General features: G+C 57.1%; 10 non-coding genes across 10 annotated transcripts; all 10 read right to left on the bottom strand.

Annotated features, from left to right (window-relative positions):
• Window positions 1-660: 660 nt before the first annotated feature.
• On the bottom strand, window positions 661-752 carry LOC144374128 (small nucleolar RNA SNORD116). Its single transcript, XR_013433614.1, has one exon. It is a non-coding gene; the product is annotated as a small nucleolar RNA SNORD116 (small nucleolar RNA).
• A 1,731-nt stretch (window positions 753-2,483) lies between these two features.
• Window positions 2,484-2,575, bottom strand: LOC144374139 (small nucleolar RNA SNORD116). Its single transcript, XR_013433625.1, has one exon. It is a non-coding gene; the product is annotated as a small nucleolar RNA SNORD116 (small nucleolar RNA).
• Window positions 2,576-4,305: 1,730 nt separating this feature from the next.
• Window positions 4,306-4,397, bottom strand: LOC144374146 (small nucleolar RNA SNORD116). Its single transcript, XR_013433632.1, has one exon. It is a non-coding gene; the product is annotated as a small nucleolar RNA SNORD116 (small nucleolar RNA).
• A 1,731-nt stretch (window positions 4,398-6,128) lies between these two features.
• LOC144374147 (small nucleolar RNA SNORD116) lies at window positions 6,129-6,220 on the bottom strand. Its single transcript, XR_013433633.1, has one exon. It is a non-coding gene; the product is annotated as a small nucleolar RNA SNORD116 (small nucleolar RNA).
• Window positions 6,221-7,951: 1,731 nt separating this feature from the next.
• LOC144374148 (small nucleolar RNA SNORD116) lies at window positions 7,952-8,043 on the bottom strand. Its single transcript, XR_013433634.1, has one exon. It is a non-coding gene; the product is annotated as a small nucleolar RNA SNORD116 (small nucleolar RNA).
• A 1,731-nt stretch (window positions 8,044-9,774) lies between these two features.
• LOC144374129 (small nucleolar RNA SNORD116) lies at window positions 9,775-9,866 on the bottom strand. Its single transcript, XR_013433615.1, has one exon. It is a non-coding gene; the product is annotated as a small nucleolar RNA SNORD116 (small nucleolar RNA).
• Window positions 9,867-11,597: 1,731 nt separating this feature from the next.
• On the bottom strand, window positions 11,598-11,689 carry LOC144374130 (small nucleolar RNA SNORD116). The gene has a single exon (XR_013433616.1). It is a non-coding gene; the product is annotated as a small nucleolar RNA SNORD116 (small nucleolar RNA).
• A 1,731-nt stretch (window positions 11,690-13,420) lies between these two features.
• On the bottom strand, window positions 13,421-13,512 carry LOC144374131 (small nucleolar RNA SNORD116). The gene has a single exon (XR_013433617.1). It is a non-coding gene; the product is annotated as a small nucleolar RNA SNORD116 (small nucleolar RNA).
• Window positions 13,513-15,242: 1,730 nt separating this feature from the next.
• Window positions 15,243-15,334, bottom strand: LOC144374132 (small nucleolar RNA SNORD116). The gene has a single exon (XR_013433618.1). It is a non-coding gene; the product is annotated as a small nucleolar RNA SNORD116 (small nucleolar RNA).
• Window positions 15,335-17,065: 1,731 nt separating this feature from the next.
• LOC144374133 (small nucleolar RNA SNORD116) lies at window positions 17,066-17,157 on the bottom strand. Its single transcript, XR_013433619.1, has one exon. It is a non-coding gene; the product is annotated as a small nucleolar RNA SNORD116 (small nucleolar RNA).
• Window positions 17,158-18,021: the final 864 nt, after the last annotated feature.

Raw genomic sequence — 18,021 nt, forward strand, 5'->3', positions numbered from 1 at the left:
GAAGACCCAGTTCCTCCATTTGCATTCCTCTATGTCCATCTACTATCATCCAGGCACTGGTCCCTCTGGAGACCCACCCTTCCTTCCCCTGGTGGACCATGGCTCCTGCCAACATTGTGTGGCAATACCACTGGCAACACTGAAGCATCTCCAGGAAAAGAGAAAACCCATCAGACTCCCGGAAACACCACGCCCCTGTGCACTAAAGAAGGGTCTCCCCTGCTTTGCGCTGGGCCTGCCTCCGGCCCCCGATGAACGTGGACCTCAGTTTTCTCTGGGACACCCAGCAGACCAGCACGGCGCGACTCGCCTTGGCAAAAACGTCTCCAGTGCACAAGAGGAGGAGAGTTATCCTCCTGTGCCACGGCCAAGAACCCCCTAGTACGGCTGAACCCTACCGCCGAACACCCACTAGGAAATCTTCCCGGGCAGGCCAACGTCTTCCCCCAGGCCTTGAGCTCTGGATCACCCATGCATGCCGAAACCAAAGGAGGACTGACACTCAGAGGACCACGGGCTCGGGGTCCTAACGCCAGGTGAACTCGGCAGAAAGGGGCCTTCCCTTCCAGGGTCCATTCCGACACGGCCCCCGTCGAAAAAGGGCCACAGGGTTCTCCCCTCCACCACCCAGCTCACTGCAGCCCCCTACGTCTACGTGGTGGACCTCAGTTTCGATGAGAGAGACGGTATAGAGTTTTCACTCATTTTGTTCAGCTTCCAAGGAATGTTTTTGTGGGAGTCATCATCGATCCACGCTTGTGACCCTCACCTGGCAAGGAGCAACCTCGGTGACCTGGGGCGAGGGGACGCTTACCATCGTCAGCTACGAAGGGCCACACTCAGGAAACAGAGGGCACGCGCAGGCGGGCGCTCCCCGTCCTCCCTGGGCATCTTCCCACAGCCAGAGGAGCCGGCGGCAACCTTTCAATCCTTCCGTGGAAACACGACCTGCCGTGCGTATGCAAGGAGACAAAAGAGAGGGAGGCCCGTGAAAAATCACCATGACTGGCCTGCTCCGCAGCCTGCTGCTCCTCAGTTCACACTCTTTAGGGACGGCAGCCTTTTCAGTTGCCCACGCCATGCCGGCCTGAGCTCAGTTCCCATGTGGCTCTTAAGCTGCCCAACAAACTCTTCCCACAACAGGAAAGCCATCTGAGAATCTCCATCCAACTCTACAAACCAATCTCACCCTGACTCCTTCCCTCCACAGGATGTCCAAGCAAGAAAGGACGAACCTGAGGAAGTACGTCCTCTGCAAAGCTCCTGCCTTTCTGGGCCATCGCCACGGGCATCTGGGAGCCCCACGTGACATGGATTCCAACAGGAGCTCCAGCCCCACCCATACGTTCCAATGCCTGAACCCCACAACTTGTGCAGGAGAGGAGACCCTCAACGCCTGTCCAGCGCCTATGAAAGGCACTTGGCAAAGAGGTGAATTTCATCACTCTCTACTTCCTTCAGGCACAGGCAACAATCCTTACGAATGACTTTGGACCCAGTTAGGCCTTTCCACTACCCAAACCATTCACGGCTGTCCTACGCTCAAAAACGAGACGCTGACGTCTCGGGTTCACATGCGCCTCCTACAAGAGAAGTCATCCCTGAGGTCTGCCACCACGGTGGCTCATTCGGGATCCAAAGCGCGTATGGGCTCTCTCAGGACGCACATCGACCACCATGAATGCGGCCTCACGGGCGCACCGAAAGCACACAACGATACTAAGGCTCTTTCCTGAAGCACTTCTGATGCCCCAACTCGAGAGCCAACCATCTATCAGGGGGATCCATTAACACAAGTGGCAGCAAAAGTACCCGCTTGTGGGAAGACCCAGTTCCTCCATTTGCATTCCCTCTATGTCCATCTACTCTCATCCAGGAACTGGTCCCTCTGGAGACCCACCCTTCCTTCCCCTGGTGGACCATGGCTCCTGCCAACATTGTGTGGCAATACCACTGGCAACACTGAAGCATCTCCAGGAAAAGAGAAAACCCATCAGACTCCCGGAAACACCACGCCCCTGTGCACTAAAGAAGGGTCTCCCCTGCTTTGCGCTGGGCCTGCCTCCGGCCCCCGATGAACGTGGACCTCAGTTTTCTCTGGGACACCCAGCAGACCAGCACGGCGCGACTCGCCTTGGCAAAAACGTCTCCAGTGCACAAGAGGAGGAGAGTTATCCTCCTGTGCCACGGCCAAGAACCCCCTAGTACGGCTGAACCCTACCGCCGAACACCCACTAGGAAATCTTCCCGGGCAGGCCAACGTCTTCCCCCAGGCCTTGAGCTCTGGATCACCCATGCATGCCGAAACCAAAGGAGGACTGACACTCAGAGGACCACGGGCTCGGGGTCCTAACGCCAGGTGAACTCGGCAGAAAGGGGCCTTCCCTTCCAGGGTCCATTCCGACACGGCCCCCGTCGAAAAAGGGCCACAGGGTTCTCCCCTCCACCACCCAGCTCACTGCAGCCCCCTACGTCTACGTGGTGGACCTCAGTTTCGATGAGAGAGACGGTATAGAGTTTTCACTCATTTTGTTCAGCTTCCAAGGAATGTTTTTGTGGGAGTCATCATCGATCCACGCTTGTGACCCTCACCTGGCAAGGAGCAACCTCGGTGACCTGGGGCGAGGGGACGCTTACCATCGTCAGCTACGAAGGGCCACACTCAGGAAACAGAGGGCACGCGCAGGCGGGCGCTCCCCGTCCTCCCTGGGCATCTTCCCACAGCCAGAGGAGCCGGCGGCAACCTTTCAATCCTTCCGTGGAAACACGACCTGCCGTGCGTATGCAAGGAGACAAAAGAGAGGGAGGCCCGTGAAAAATCACCATGACTGGCCTGCTCCGCAGCCTGCTGCTCCTCAGTTCACACTCTTTAGGGACGGCAGCCTTTTCAGTTGCCCACGCCATGCCGGCCTGAGCTCAGTTCCCATGTGGCTCTTAAGCTGCCCAACAAACTCTTCCCACAACGGGAAAGCCATCTGAGAATCTCCATCCAACTCTACAAACCAATCTCACCCTGACTCCTTCCCTCCAGAGGATGTCCAAGCAAGAAAGGACGAACCTGAGGAAGTACGTCCTCTGCAAAGCTCCTGCCTTTCTGGGCCATCGCCACGGGCATCTGGGAGCCCCACGTGACATGGATTCCAACAGGAGCTCCAGCCCCACCCATACGTTCCAATGCCTGAACCCCACAACTTGTGCAGGAGAGGAGACCCTCAACGCCTGTCCAGCGCCTATGAAAGGCACTTGGCAAAGAGGTGAAATTCTTCACTCTCTACTTCCTTCAGGCACAGGCAACAATCCTTACGAATGACTTTGGACCCAGTTAGGCCTTTCCACTACCCAAACCATTCACGGCTGTCCTACGCTCAAAAACGAGACGCTGACGTCTCGGGTTCACATGCGCCTCCTACAAGAGAAGTCATCCCTGAGGTCTGCCACCACGGTGGCTCATTCGGGATCCAAAGCGCGTATGGGCTCTCTCAGGACGCACATCGACCACCATGCATGCGGCCTCACGGGCGCACCGAAAGCACACAACGATACTAAGGCTCTTTCCTGAAGCACTTCTGATGCCCCAACTCGAGAGCCAACCATCTATCAGGGGGATCCATTAACACAAGTGGCAGCAAGAGTACCCGCTTGTGGGAAGACCCAGTTCCTCCATTTGCATTCCCTCTATGTCCATCTACTCTCATCCAGGCACTGGTCCCTCTGGAGACCCACCCTTCCTTCCCCTGGTGGACCATGGCTCCTGCCAACATTGTGTGGCAATACCACTGGCAACACTGAAGCATCTCCAGGAAAAGAGAAAACCCATCAGACTCCCGGAAACACCACGCCCCTGTGCACTAAAGAAGGGTCTCCCCTGCTTTGCGCTGGGCCTGCCTCCGGCCCCCGATGAACGTGGACCTCAGTTTTCTCTGGGACACCCAGCAGACCAGCACGGCGCGACTCGCCTTGGCAAAAACGTCTCCAGTGCACAAGAGGAGGAGAGTTATCCTCCTGTGCCACGGCCCAGAACCCCCTAGTACGGCTGAACCCTACCGCCGAACACCCACTAGGAAATCTTCCCGGGCAGGCCAACGTCTTCCCCCAGGCCTTGAGCTCTGGATCACCCATGCATGCCGAAACCAAAGGAGGACTGACACTCAGAGGACCACGGGCTCGGGGTCCTAACGCCAGGTGAACTCGGCAGAAAGGGGCCTTCCTTCCAGGGTCCATTCCGACACGGCCCCCGTCGAAAAAGGGCCACAGGGTTCTCCCCTCCACCACCCAGCTCACTGCAGCCCCCTACGTCTACGTGGTGGACCTCAGTTTCGATGAGAGAGACGGTATAGAGTTTTCACTCATTTTGTTCAGCTTCCAAGGAATGTTTTTGTGGGAGTCATCATCGATCCACGCTTGTGACCCTCACCTGGCAAGGAGCAACCTCGGTGACCTGGGGCGAGGGGACGCTTACCATCGTCAGCTACGAAGGGCCACACTCAGGAAACAGAGGGCACGCGCAGGCGGGCGCTCCCCGTCCTCCCTGGGCATCTTCCCACAGCCAGAGGAGCCGGCGGCAACCTTTCAATCCTTCCGTGGAAACACGACCTGCCGTGCGTATGCAAGGAGACAAAAGAGAGGGAGGCCCGTGAAAAATCACCATGACTGGCCTGCTCCGCAGCCTGCTGCTCCTCAGTTCACACTCTTTAGGGACGGCAGCCTTTTCAGTTGCCCACGCCATGCCGGCCTGAGCTCAGTTCCCATGTGGCTCTTAAGCTGCCCAACAAACTCTTCCCACAACGGGAAAGCCATCTGAGAATCTCCATCCAACTCTACAAACCAATCTCACCCTGACTCCTTCCCTCCACAGGATGTCCAAGCAAGAAAGGACGAACCTGAGGAAGTACGTCCTCTGCAAAGCTCCTGCCTTTCTGGGCCATCGCCACGGGCATCTGGGAGCCCCACGTGACATGGATTCCAACAGGAGCTCCAGCCCCACTCATACGTTCCAATGCCTGAACCCCACAACTTGTGCAGGAGAGGAGACCCTCAACGCCTGTCCAGCGCCTATGAAAGGCACTTGGCAAAGAGGTGAATTTCATCACTCTCTACTTCCTTCAGGCACAGGCAACAATCCTTACGAATGACTTTGGACCCAGTTAGGCCTTTCCACTACCCAAACCATTCACGGCTGTCCTACGCTCAAAAACGAGACGCTGACGTCTCGGGTTCACATGCGCCTCCTACAAGAGAAGTCATCCCTGAGGTCTGCCACCACGGTGGCTCATTCGGGATCCAAAGCGCGTATGGGCTCTCTCAGGACGCACATCGACCACCATGCATGCGGCCTCACGGGCGCACCGAAAGCACACAACGATACTAAGGCTCTTTCCTGAAGCACTTCTGATGCCCCAGCTCGAGAGCCAACCATCTATCAGGGGGATCCATTAACACAAGTGGCAGCAAAAGTACCCGCTTGTGGGAAGACCCAGTTCCTCCATTTGCATTCCCTCTATGTCCATGTACTCTCATCCAGGAACTGGTCCCTCTGGAGACCCACCCTTCCTTCCCCTGGTGGACCATGGCTCCTGCCAACATTGTGTGGCAATACCACTGGCAACACTGAAGCATCTCCAGGAAAAGAGAAAACCCATCAGACTCCCGGAAACACCACGCCCCTGTGCACTAAAGAAGGGTCTCCCCTGCTTTGCGCTGGGCCTGCCTCCGGCCCCCGATGAACGTGGACCTCAGTTTTCTCTGGGACACCCAGCAGACCAGCACGGCGCGACTCGCCTTGGCAAAAACGTCTCCAGTGCACAAGAGGAGGAGAGTTATCCTCCTGTGCCACGGCCAAGAACCCCCTAGTACGGCTGAACCCTACCGCCGAACACCCACTAGGAAATCTTCCCGGGCAGGCCAACGTCTTCCCCCAGGCCTTGAGCTCTGGATCACCCATGCATGCCGAAACCAAAGGAGGACTGACACTCAGAGGACCACGGGCTCGGGGTCCTAACGCCAGGTGAACTCGGCAGAAAGGGGCCTTCCCTTCCAGGGTCCATTCCGACACGGCCCCCGTCGAAAAAGGGCCACAGGGTTCTCCCCTCCACCACCCAGCTCACTGCAGCCCCCTACGTCTACGTGGTGGACCTCAGTTTCGATGAGAGAGACGGTATAGAGTTTTCACTCATTTTGTTCAGCTTCCAAGGAATGTTTTTGTGGGAGTCATCATCGATCCACGCTTGTGACCCTCACCTGGCAAGGAGCAACCTCGGTGACCTGGGGCGAGGGGACGCTTACCATCGTCAGCTACGAAGGGCCACACTCAGGAAACAGAGGGCACGCGCAGGCGGGCGCTCCCCGTCCTCCCTGGGCATCTTCCCACAGCCAGAGGAGCCGGCGGCAACCTTTCAATCCTTCCGTGGAAACACGACCTGCCGTGCGTATGCAAGGAGACAAAAGAGAGGGAGGCCCGTGAAAAATCACCATGACTGGCCTGCTCCGCAGCCTGCTGCTCCTCAGTTCACACTCTTTAGGGACGGCAGCCTTTTCAGTTGCCCACGCCATGCCGGCCTGAGCTCAGTTCCCATGTGGCTCTTAAGCTGCCCAACAAACTCTTCCCACAACAGGAAAGCCATCTGAGAATCTCCATCCAACTCTACAAACCAATCTCACCCTGACTCCTTCCCTCCACAGGATGTCCAAGCAAGAAAGGACGAACCTGAGGAAGTACGTCCTCTGCAAAGCTCCTGCCTTTCTGGGCCATCGCCACGGGCATCTGGGAGCCCCACGTGACATGGATTCCAACAGGAGCTCCAGCCCCACTCATACATTCCAATGCCTGAACCCCACAACTTGTGCAGGAGAGGAGACCCTCAACGCCTGTCCAGCGCCTATGAAAGGCACTTGGCAAAGAGGTGAATTTCATCACTCTCTACTTCCTTCAGGCACAGGCAACAATCCTTACGAATGACTTTGGACCCAGTTAGGCCTTTCCACTACCCAAACCATTCACGGCTGTCCTACGCTCAAAAACGAGACGCTGACGTCTCGGGTTCACATGCGCCTCCTACAAGAGAAGTCATCCCTGAGGTCTGCCACCACGGTGGCTCATTCGGGATCCAAAGCGCGTATGGGCTCTCTCAGGACGCACATCGACCACCATGCATGCGGCCTCACGGGCGCACCGAAAGCACACAACGATACTAAGGCTCTTTCCTGAAGCACTTCTGATGCCCCAGCTCGAGAGCCAACCATCTATCAGGGGGATCCATTAACACAAGTGGCAGCAAAAGTACCCGCTTGTGGGAAGACCCAGTTCCTCCATTTGCATTCCCTCTATGTCCATGTACTCTCATCCAGGAACTGGTCCCTCTGGAGACCCACCCTTCCTTCCCCTGGTGGACCATGGCTCCTGCCAACATTGTGTGGCAATACCACTGGCAACACTGAAGCATCTCCAGGAAAAGAGAAAACCCATCAGACTCCCGGAAACACCACGCCCCTGTGCACTAAAGAAGGGTCTCCCCTGCTTTGCGCTGGGCCTGCCTCCGGCCCCCGATGAACGTGGACCTCAGTTTTCTCTGGGACACCCAGCAGACCAGCACGGCGCGACTCGCCTTGGCAAAAACGTCTCCAGTGCACAAGAGGAGGAGAGTTATCCTCCTGTGCCACGGCCAAGAACCCCCTAGTACGGCTGAACCCTACCGCCGAACACCCACTAGGAAATCTTCCCGGGCAGGCCAACGTCTTCCCCCAGGCCTTGAGCTCTGGATCACCCATGCATGCCGAAACCAAAGGAGGACTGACACTCAGAGGACCACGGGCTCGGGGTCCTAACGCCAGGTGAACTCGGCAGAAAGGGGCCTTCCCTTCCAGGGTCCATTCCGACACGGCCCCCGTCGAAAAAGGGCCACAGGGTTCTCCCCTCCACCACCCAGCTCACTGCAGCCCCCTACGTCTACGTGGTGGACCTCAGTTTCGATGAGAGAGACGGTATAGAGTTTTCACTCATTTTGTTCAGCTTCCAAGGAATGTTTTTGTGGGAGTCATCATCGATCCACGCTTGTGACCCTCACCTGGCAAGGAGCAACCTCGGTGACCTGGGGCGAGGGGACGCTTACCATCGTCAGCTACGAAGGGCCACACTCAGGAAACAGAGGGCACGCGCAGGCGGGCGCTCCCCGTCCTCCCTGGGCATCTTCCCACAGCCAGAGGAGCCGGCGGCAACCTTTCAATCCTTCCGTGGAAACACGACCTGCCGTGCGTATGCAAGGAGACAAAAGAGAGGGAGGCCCGTGAAAAATCACCATGACTGGCCTGCTCCGCAGCCTGCTGCTCCTCAGTTCACACTCTTTAGGGACGGCAGCCTTTTCAGTTGCCCACGCCATGCCGGCCTGAGCTCAGTTCCCATGTGGCTCTTAAGCTGCCCAACAAACTCTTCCCACAACAGGAAAGCCATCTGAGAATCTCCATCCAACTCTACAAACCAATCTCACCCTGACTCCTTCCCTCCACAGGATGTCCAAGCAAGAAAGGACGAACCTGAGGAAGTACGTCCTCTGCAAAGCTCCTGCCTTTCTGGGCCATCGCCACGGGCATCTGGGAGCCCCACGTGACATGGATTCCAACAGGAGCTCCAGCCCCACCCATACGTTCCAATGCCTGAACCCCACAACTTGTGCAGGAGAGGAGACCCTCAACGCCTGTCCAGCGCCTATGAAAGGCACTTGGCAAAGAGGTGAAATTCATCACTCTCTACTTCCTTCAGGCACAGGCAACAATCCTTACGAATGACTTTGGACCCAGTTAGGCCTTTCCACTACCCAAACCATTCACGGCTGTCCTACGCTCAAAAACAAGACGCTGACATCTCAGGTTCACATGCGCCTCCTACAAGAGAAGTCATCCCTGAGGTCTGCCACCACGGTGGCTCATTCGGGATCCAAAGCGCGTATGGGCTCTCTCAGGACGCACATCGACCACCATGCATGCGGCCTCACGGGCGCACCGAAAGCACACAACGATACTAAGGCTCTTTCCTGAAGCACTTCTGATGCCCCAGCTCGAGAGCCAACCATCTATCAGGGGGATCCATTAACACAAGTGGCAGCAAAAGTACCCGCTTGTGGGAAGACCCAGTTCCTCCATTTGCATTCCCTCTATGTCCATGTACTCTCATCCAGGAACTGGTCCCTCTGGAGACCCACCCTTCCTTCCCCTGGTGGACCATGGCTCCTGCCAACATTGTGTGGCAATACCACTGGCAACACTGAAGCATCTCCAGGAAAAGAGAAAACCCATCAGACTCCCGGAAACACCACGCCCCTGTGCACTAAAGAAGGGTCTCCCCTGCTTTGCGCTGGGCCTGCCTCCGGCCCCCGATGAACGTGGACCTCAGTTTTCTCTGGGACACCCAGCAGACCAGCACGGCGCGACTCGCCTTGGCAAAAACGTCTCCAGTGCACAAGAGGAGGAGAGTTATCCTCCTGTGCCACGGCCAAGAACCCCCTAGTACGGCTGAACCCTACCGCCGAACACCCACTAGGAAATCTTCCCGGGCAGGCCAACGTCTTCCCCCAGGCCTTGAGCTCTGGATCACCCATGCATGCCGAAACCAAAGGAGGACTGACACTCAGAGGACCACGGGCTCGGGGTCCTAACGCCAGGTGAACTCGGCAGAAAGGGGCCTTCCCTTCCAGGGTCCATTCCGACACGGCCCCCGTCGAAAAAGGGCCACAGGGTTCTCCCCTCCACCACCCAGCTCACTGCAGCCCCCTACGTCTACGTGGTGGACCTCAGTTTCGATGAGAGAGACGGTATAGAGTTTTCACTCATTTTGTTCAGCTTCCAAGGAATGTTTTTGTGGGAGTCATCATCGATCCACGCTTGTGACCCTCACCTGGCAAGGAGCAACCTCGGTGACCTGGGGCGAGGGGACGCTTACCATCGTCAGCTACGAAGGGCCACACTCAGGAAACAGAGGGCACGCGCAGGCGGGCGCTCCCCGTCCTCCCTGGGCATCTTCCCACAGCCAGAGGAGCCGGCGGCAACCTTTCAATCCTTCCGTGGAAACACGACCTGCCGTGCGTATGCAAGGAGACAAAAGAGAGGGAGGCCCGTGAAAAATCACCATGACTGGCCTGCTCCGCAGCCTGCTGCTCCTCAGTTCACACTCTTTAGGGACGGCAGCCTTTTCAGTTGCCCACGCCATGCCGGCCTGAGCTCAGTTCCCATGTGGCTCTTAAGCTGCCCAACAAACTCTTCCCACAACAGGAAAGCCATCTGAGAATCTCCATCCAACTCTACAAACCAATCTCACCCTGACTCCTTCCCTCCACAGGATGTCCAAGCAAGAAAGGACGAACCTGAGGAAGTACGTCCTCTGCAAAGCTCCTGCCTTTCTGGGCCATCGCCACGGGCATCTGGGAGCCCCACGTGACATGGATTCCAACAGGAGCTCCAGCCCCACCCATACGTTCCAATGCCTGAACCCCACAACTTGTGCAGGAGAGGAGACCCTCAACGCCTGTCCAGCGCCTATGAAAGGCACTTGGCAAAGAGGTGAAATTCATCACTCTCTACTTCCTTCAGGCACAGGCAACAATCCTTACGAATGACTTTGGACCCAGTTAGGCCTTTCCACTACCCAAACCATTCACGGCTGTCCTACGCTCAAAAACGAGACGCTGACGTCTCGGGTTCACATGCGCCTCCTACAAGAGAAGTCATCCCTGAGGTCTGCCACCACGGTGGCTCATTCGGGATCCAAAGCGCGTATGGGCTCTCTCAGGACGCACATCGACCACCATGCATGCGGCCTCACGGGCGCACCGAAAGCACACAACGATACTAAGGCTCTTTCCTGAAGCACTTCTGATGCCCCAACTCGAGAGCCAACCATCTATCAGGGGGATCCATTAACACAAGTGGCAGCAAAAGTACCCGCTTGTGGGAAGACCCAGTTCCTCCATTTGCATTCCCTCTATGTCCATCTACTCTCATCCAGGCACTGGTCCCTCTGGAGACCCACCCTTCCTTCCCCTGGTGGACCATGGCTCCTGCCAACATTGTGTGGCAATACCACTGGCAACACTGAAGCATCTCCAGGAAAAGAGAAAACCCATCAGACTCCCGGAAACACCAGGCCCCTGTGCACTAAAGAAGGGTCTCCCCTGCTTTGCGCTGGGCCTGCCTCCGGCCCCCGATGAACGTGGACCTCAGTTTTCTCTGGGACACCCAGCAGACCAGCACGGCGCGACTCGCCTTGGCCAAAACGTCTCCAGTGCACAAGAGGAGGAGAGTTATCCTCCTGTGCCACGGCCCAGAACCCCCTAGTACGGCTGAACCCTACCGCCGAACACCCACTAGGAAATCTTCCCGGGCAGGCCAACGTCTTCCCCCAGGCCTTGAGCTCTGGATCACCCATGCATGCCGAAACCAAAGGAGGACTGACACTCAGAGGACCACGGGCTCGGGGTCCTAACGCCAGGTGAACTCGGCAGAAAGGGGCCTTCCCTTCCAGGGTCCATTCCGACACGGCCCCCGTCGAAAAAGGGCCACAGGGTTCTCCCCTCCACCACCCAGCTCACTGCAGCCCCCTACGTCTACGTGGTGGACCTCAGTTTCGATGAGAGAGACGGTATAGAGTTTTCACTCATTTTGTTCAGCTTCCAAGGAATGTTTTTGTGGGAGTCATCATCGATCCACGCTTGTGACCCTCACCTGGCAAGGAGCAACCTCGGTGACCTGGGGCGAGGGGACGCTTACCATCGTCAGCTACGAAGGGCCACACTCAGGAAACAGAGGGCACGCGCAGGCGGGCGCTCCCCGTCCTCCCTGGGCATCTTCCCACAGCCAGAGGAGCCGGCGGCAACCTTTCGATCCTTCCGTGGAAACACGACCTGCCGTGCGTATGCAAGGAGACAAAAGAGAGGGAGGCCCGTGAAAAATCACCATGACTGGCCTGCTCCGCAGCCTGCTGCTCCTCAGTTCACACTCTTTAGGGACGGCAGCCTTTTCAGTTGCCCACGCCATGCCGGCCTGAGCTCAGTTCCCATGTGGCTCTTAAGCTGCCCAACAAACTCTTCCCACAACGGGAAAGCCATCTGAGAATCTCCATCCAACTCTACAAACCAATCTCACCCTGACTCCTTCCGTCCACAGGATGTCCAAGCAAGAAAGGACGAACCTGAGAAAGTACGTCCTCTGCAAAGCTCCTGCCTTTCTGGGCCATCGCCACGGGCATCTGGGAGCCCCACGTGACATGGATTCCAACAGGAGCTCCAGCCCCACCCATACGTTCCAATGCCTGAACCCCACAACTTGTGCAGGAGAGGAGACCCTCAACGCCTGTCCAGCGCCTATGAAAGGCACTTGGCAAAGAGGTGAATTTCATCACTCTCTACTTCCTTCAGGCACAGGCAACAATCCTTACGAATGACTTTGGACCCAGTTAGGCCTTTCCACTACCCAAACCATTCACGGCTGTCCTACGCTCAAAAACGAGACGCTGACGTCTCGGGTTCACATGCGCCTCCTACAAGAGAAGACATCCCTGAGGTCTGCCACCACGGTGGCTCATTCGGGATCCAAAGCGCGTATGGGCTCTCTCAGGACGCACATCGACCACCATGCATGCGGCCTCACGGGCGCACCGAAAGCACACAAGGATACTAAGGCTCTTTCCTGAAGCACTTCTGATGCCCCAACTCGAGAGCCAACCATCTATCAGGGGGATCCATTAACACAAGTGGCAGCAAAAGTACCCGCTTGTGGGAAGACCCAGTTCCTCCATTTGCATTCCCTCTATGTCCATCTACTCTCATCCAGGCACTGGTCCCTCTGGAGACCCACCCTTCCTTCCCCTGGTGGACCATGGCTCCTGCCAACATTGTGTGGCAATACCACTGGCAACACTGAAGCATCTCCAGGAAAAGAGAAAACCCATCAGACTCCCGGAAACACCACGCCCCTGTGCACTAAAGAAGGGTCTCCCCTGCTTTGCGCTGGGCCTGCCTCCGGCCCCCGATGAACGTGGACCTCAGTTTTCTCTGGGACACCCAGCAGACCAGCACGGCGCGACTCGCCTTGGCCAAAACGTCTCCAGTGCACAAGAGGAGGAGAGTTATCCTCCTGTGCCACGGCCCAGAACCCCCTAGTACGGCTGAACCCTACCGCCGAACACCCACTAGGAAATCTTCCCGGGCAGGCCAACGTCTTCCCCCAGGCCTTGAGCTCTGGATCACCCATGCATGCCGAAACCAAAGGAGGACTGACACTCAGAGGACCACGGGCTCGGGGTCCTAACGCCAGGTGAACTCGGCAGAAAGGGGCCTTCCCTTCCAGGGTCCATTCCGACACGGCCCCCGTCGAAAAAGGGCCACAGGGTTCTCCCCTCCACCACCCAGCTCACTGCAGCCCCCTACCTGTACGTGGTGGACCTCAGTTTCGATGAGAGAGACGGTATAGAGTTTTCACTCATTTTGTTCAGCTTCCAAGGAATGTTTTTGTGGGAGTCATCATCGATCCACGCTTGTGACCCTCACCTGGCAAGGAGCAACCTCGGTGACCTGGGGCGAGGGGACGCTTACCATCGTCAGCTACGAAGGGCCACACTCAGGAAACAGAGGGCACGCGCAGGCGGGCGCTCCCCGTCCTCCCTGGGCATCTTCCCACAGCCAGAGGAGCCGGCGGCAACCTTTCAATCCTTCCGTGGAAACACGACCTGCCGTGCGTATGCAAGGAGACAAAAGAGAGGGAGGCCCGTGAAAAATCACCATGACTGGCCTGCTCCGCAGCCTGCTGCTCCTCAGTTCACACTCTTTAGGGACGGCAGCCTTTTCAGTTGCCCACGCCATGCCGGCCTGAGCTCAGTTCCCATGTGGCTCTTAAGCTGCCCAACAAACTCTTCCCACAACAGGAAAGCCATCTGAGAATCTCCATCCAACTCTACAAACCAATCTCACCCTGACTCCTTCCCTCCACAGGATGTCCAAGCAAGAAAGGACGAACCTGAGAAAGTACGTCCTCTGCAAAGCTCCTGCCTTTCTGGGCCATCGCCACGGGCATCTGGGAGCCCCACGTGACATGGATTCCAACAGGAGCTCCAGCCCCACCCATACGTTCCAATGCCTGAACCCCACAACTTGTGCAGGAGAAGAGACCCTCAACGCCTGTCCAGCGCCTCTGAAAGGCACTTGGCAAAGAGGTGAATTTCATCACTCTCTACTTCCTTCAGGCACAGGCAACAATCCTTACGAATGACTTTGGACCCAGTTAGGCCTTTCCACTACCCAAACCATTCACGGCTGTCCTACGCTCAAAAACGAGACGCTGACGTCTCGGGTTCACATGCGCCTCCTACAAGAGAAGTCATCCCTGAGGTCTGCCACCACGGTGGCTCATTCGGGATCCAAAGCGCGTATGGGCTCTCTCAGGACGCACATCGACCACCATGCATGCGGCCTCACGGGCGCACCGAAAGCACACAACGATACTAAGGCTCTTTCCTGAAGCACTTCTGATGCCCCAACTCGAGAGCCAACCATCTATCAGGGGGATCCATTAACACAAGTGGCAGCAAAAGTACCCGCTTGTGGGAAGACCCAGTTCCTCCATTTGCATTCCCTCTATGTCCATCTACTCTCATCCAGGCACTGGTCCCTCTGGAGACCCACCCTTCCTTCCCCTGGTGGACCATGGCTCCTGCCAACATTGTGTGGCAATACCACTGGCAACACTGAAGCATCTCCAGGAAAAGAGAAAACCCATCAGACTCCCGGAAACACCAGGCCCCTGTGCACTAAAGAAGGGTCTCCCCTGCTTTGCGCTGGGCCTGCCTCCGGCCCCCGATGAACGTGGACCTCAGTTTTCTCTGGGACACCCAGCAGACCAGCACGGCGCGACTCGCCTTGGCCAAACGTCTCCAGTGCACAAGAGGAGGAGAGTTATCCTCCTGTGCCACGGCCCAGAACCCCCTAGTACGGCTGAACCCTACCGCCGAACACCCACTAGGAAATCTTCCCGGGCAGGCCAACGTCTTCCCCCAGGCCTTGAGCTCTGGATCACCCATGCATGCCGAAACCAAAGGAGGACTGACACTCAGAGGACCACGGGCTCGGGGTCCTAACGCCAGGTGAACTCGGCAGAAAGGGGCCTTCCCTTCCAGGGTCCATTCCGACACGGCCCCCGTCGAAAAAGGGCCACAGGGTTCTCCCCTCCACCACCCAGCTCACTGCAGCCCCCTACGTCTACGTGGTGGACCTCAGTTTCGATGAGAGAGACGGTATAGAGTTTTCACTCATTTTGTTCAGCTTCCAAGGAATGTTTTTGTGGGAGTCATCATCGATCCACGCTTGTGACCCTCACCTGGCAAGGAGCAACCTCGGTGACCTGGGGCGAGGGGACGCTTACCATCGTCAGCTACGAAGGGCCACACTCAGGAAACAGAGGGCACGCGCAGGCGGGCGCTCCCCGTCCTCCCTGGGCATCTTCCCACAGCCAGAGGAGCCGGCGGCAACCTTTCGATCCTTCCGTGGAAACACGACCTGCCGTGCGTATGCAAGGAGACAAAAGAGAGGGAGGCCCGTGAAAAATCACCATGACTGGCCTGCTCCGCAGCCTGCTGCTCCTCAGTTCACACTCTTTAGGGACGGCAGCCTTTTCAGTTGCCCACGCCATGCCGGCCTGAGCTCAGTTCCCATGTGGCTCTTAAGCTGCCCAACAAACTCTTCCCACAACGGGAAAGCCATCTGAGAATCTCCATCCAACTCTACAAACCAATCTCACCCTGACTCCTTCCGTCCACAGGATGTCCAAGCAAGAAAGGACGAACCTGAGAAAGTACGTCCTCTGCAAAGCTCCTGCCTTTCTGGGCCATCGCCACGGGCATCTGGGAGCCCCACGTGACATGGATTCCAACAGGAGCTCCAGCCCCACCCATACGTTCCAATGCCTGAACCCCACAACTTGTGCAGGAGAGGAGACCCTCAACGCCTGTCCAGCGCCTATGAAAGGCACTTGGCAAAGAGGTGAATTTCATCACTCTCTACTTCCTTCAGGCACAGGCAACAATCCTTACGAATGACTTTGGACCCAGTTAGGCCTTTCCACTACCCAAACCATTCACGGCTGTCCTACGCTCAAAAACGAGACGCTGACGTCTCGGGTTCACATGCGCCTCCTACAAGAGAAGACATCCCTGAGGTCTGCCACCACGGTGGCTCATTCGGGATCCAAAGCGCGTATGGGCTCTCTCAGGACGCACATCGACCACCATGCATGCGGCCTCACGGGCGCACCGAAAGCACACAAGGATACTAAGGCTCTTTCCTGAAGCACTTCTGATGCCCCAACTCGAGAGCCAACCATCTATCAGGGGGATCCATTAACACAAGTGGCAGCAAAAGTACCCGCTTGTGGGAAGACCCAGTTCCTCCATTTGCATTCCCTCTATGTCCATCTACTCTCATCCAGGCACTGGTCCCTCTGGAGACCCACCCTTCCTTCCCCTGGTGGACCATGGCTCCTGCCAACATTGTGTGGCAATACCACTGGCAACACTGAAGCATCTCCAGGAAAAGAGAAAACCCATCAGACTCCCGGAAACACCACGCCCCTGTGCACTAAAGAAGGGTCTCCCCTGCTTTGCGCTGGGCCTGCCTCCGGCCCCCGATGAACGTGGACCTCAGTTTTCTCTGGGACACCCAGCAGACCAGCACGGCGCGACTCGCCTTGGCCAAAACGTCTCCAGTGCACAAGAGGAGGAGAGTTATCCTCCTGTGCCACGGCCCAGAACCCCCTAGTACGGCTGAACCCTACCGCCGAACACCCACTAGGAAATCTTCCCGGGCAGGCCAACGTCTTCCCCCAGGCCTTGAGCTCTGGATCACCCATGCATGCCGAAACCAAAGGAGGACTGACACTCAGAGGACCACGGGCTCGGGGTCCTAACGCCAGGTGAACTCGGCAGAAAGGGGCCTTCCCTTCCAGGGTCCATTCCGACACGGCCCCCGTCGAAAAAGGGCCACAGGGTTCTCCCCTCCACCACCCAGCTCACTGCAGCCCCCTACCTGTACGTGGTGGACCTCAGTTTCGATGAGAGAGACGGTATAGAGTTTTCACTCATTTTGTTCAGCTTCCAAGGAATGTTTTTGTGGGAGTCATCATCGATCCACGCTTGTGACCCTCACCTGGCAAGGAGCAACCTCGGTGACCTGGGGCGAGGGGACGCTTACCATCGTCAGCTACGAAGGGCCACACTCAGGAAACAGAGGGCACGCGCAGGCGGGCGCTCCCCGTCCTCCCTGGGCATCTTCCCACAGCCAGAGGAGCCGGCGGCAACCTTTCAATCCTTCCGTGGAAACACGACCTGCCGTGCGTATGCAAGGAGACAAAAGAGAGGGAGGCCCGTGAAAAATCACCATGACTGGCCTGCTCCGCAGCCTGCTGCTCCTCAGTTCACACTCTTTAGGGACGGCAGCCTTTTCAGTTGCCCACGCCATGCCGGCCTGAGCTCAGTTCCCATGTGGCTCTTAAGCTGCCCAACAAACTCTTCCCACAACAGGAAAGCCATCTGAGAATCTCCATCCAACTCTACAAACCAATCTCACCCTGACTCCTTCCCTCCACAGGATGTCCAAGCAAGAAAGGACGAACCTGAGAAAGTACGTCCTCTGCAAAGCTCCTGCCTTTCTGGGCCATCGCCACGGGCATCTGGGAGCCCCACGTGACATGGATTCCAACAGGAGCTCCAGCCCCACCCATACGTTCCAATGCCTGAACCCCACAACTTGTGCAGGAGAAGAGACCCTCAACGCCTGTCCAGCGCCTCTGAAAGGCACTTGGCAAAGAGGTGAATTTCATCACTCTCTACTTCCTTCAGGCACAGGCAACAATCCTTACGAATGACTTTGGACCCAGTTAGGCCTTTCCACTACCCAAACCATTCACGGCTGTCCTACGCTCAAAAACGAGACGCTGACGTCTCGGGTTCACATGCGCCTCCTACAAGAGAAGTCATCCCTGAGGTCTGCCACC

The sequence above is a fragment of the Ictidomys tridecemlineatus genome, unplaced genomic scaffold, assembly GCF_052094955.1.
Source record: "Ictidomys tridecemlineatus isolate mIctTri1 unplaced genomic scaffold, mIctTri1.hap1 Scaffold_5856, whole genome shotgun sequence".
Classification (NCBI taxonomy): Eukaryota; Metazoa; Chordata; class Mammalia; order Rodentia; family Sciuridae; genus Ictidomys; species Ictidomys tridecemlineatus.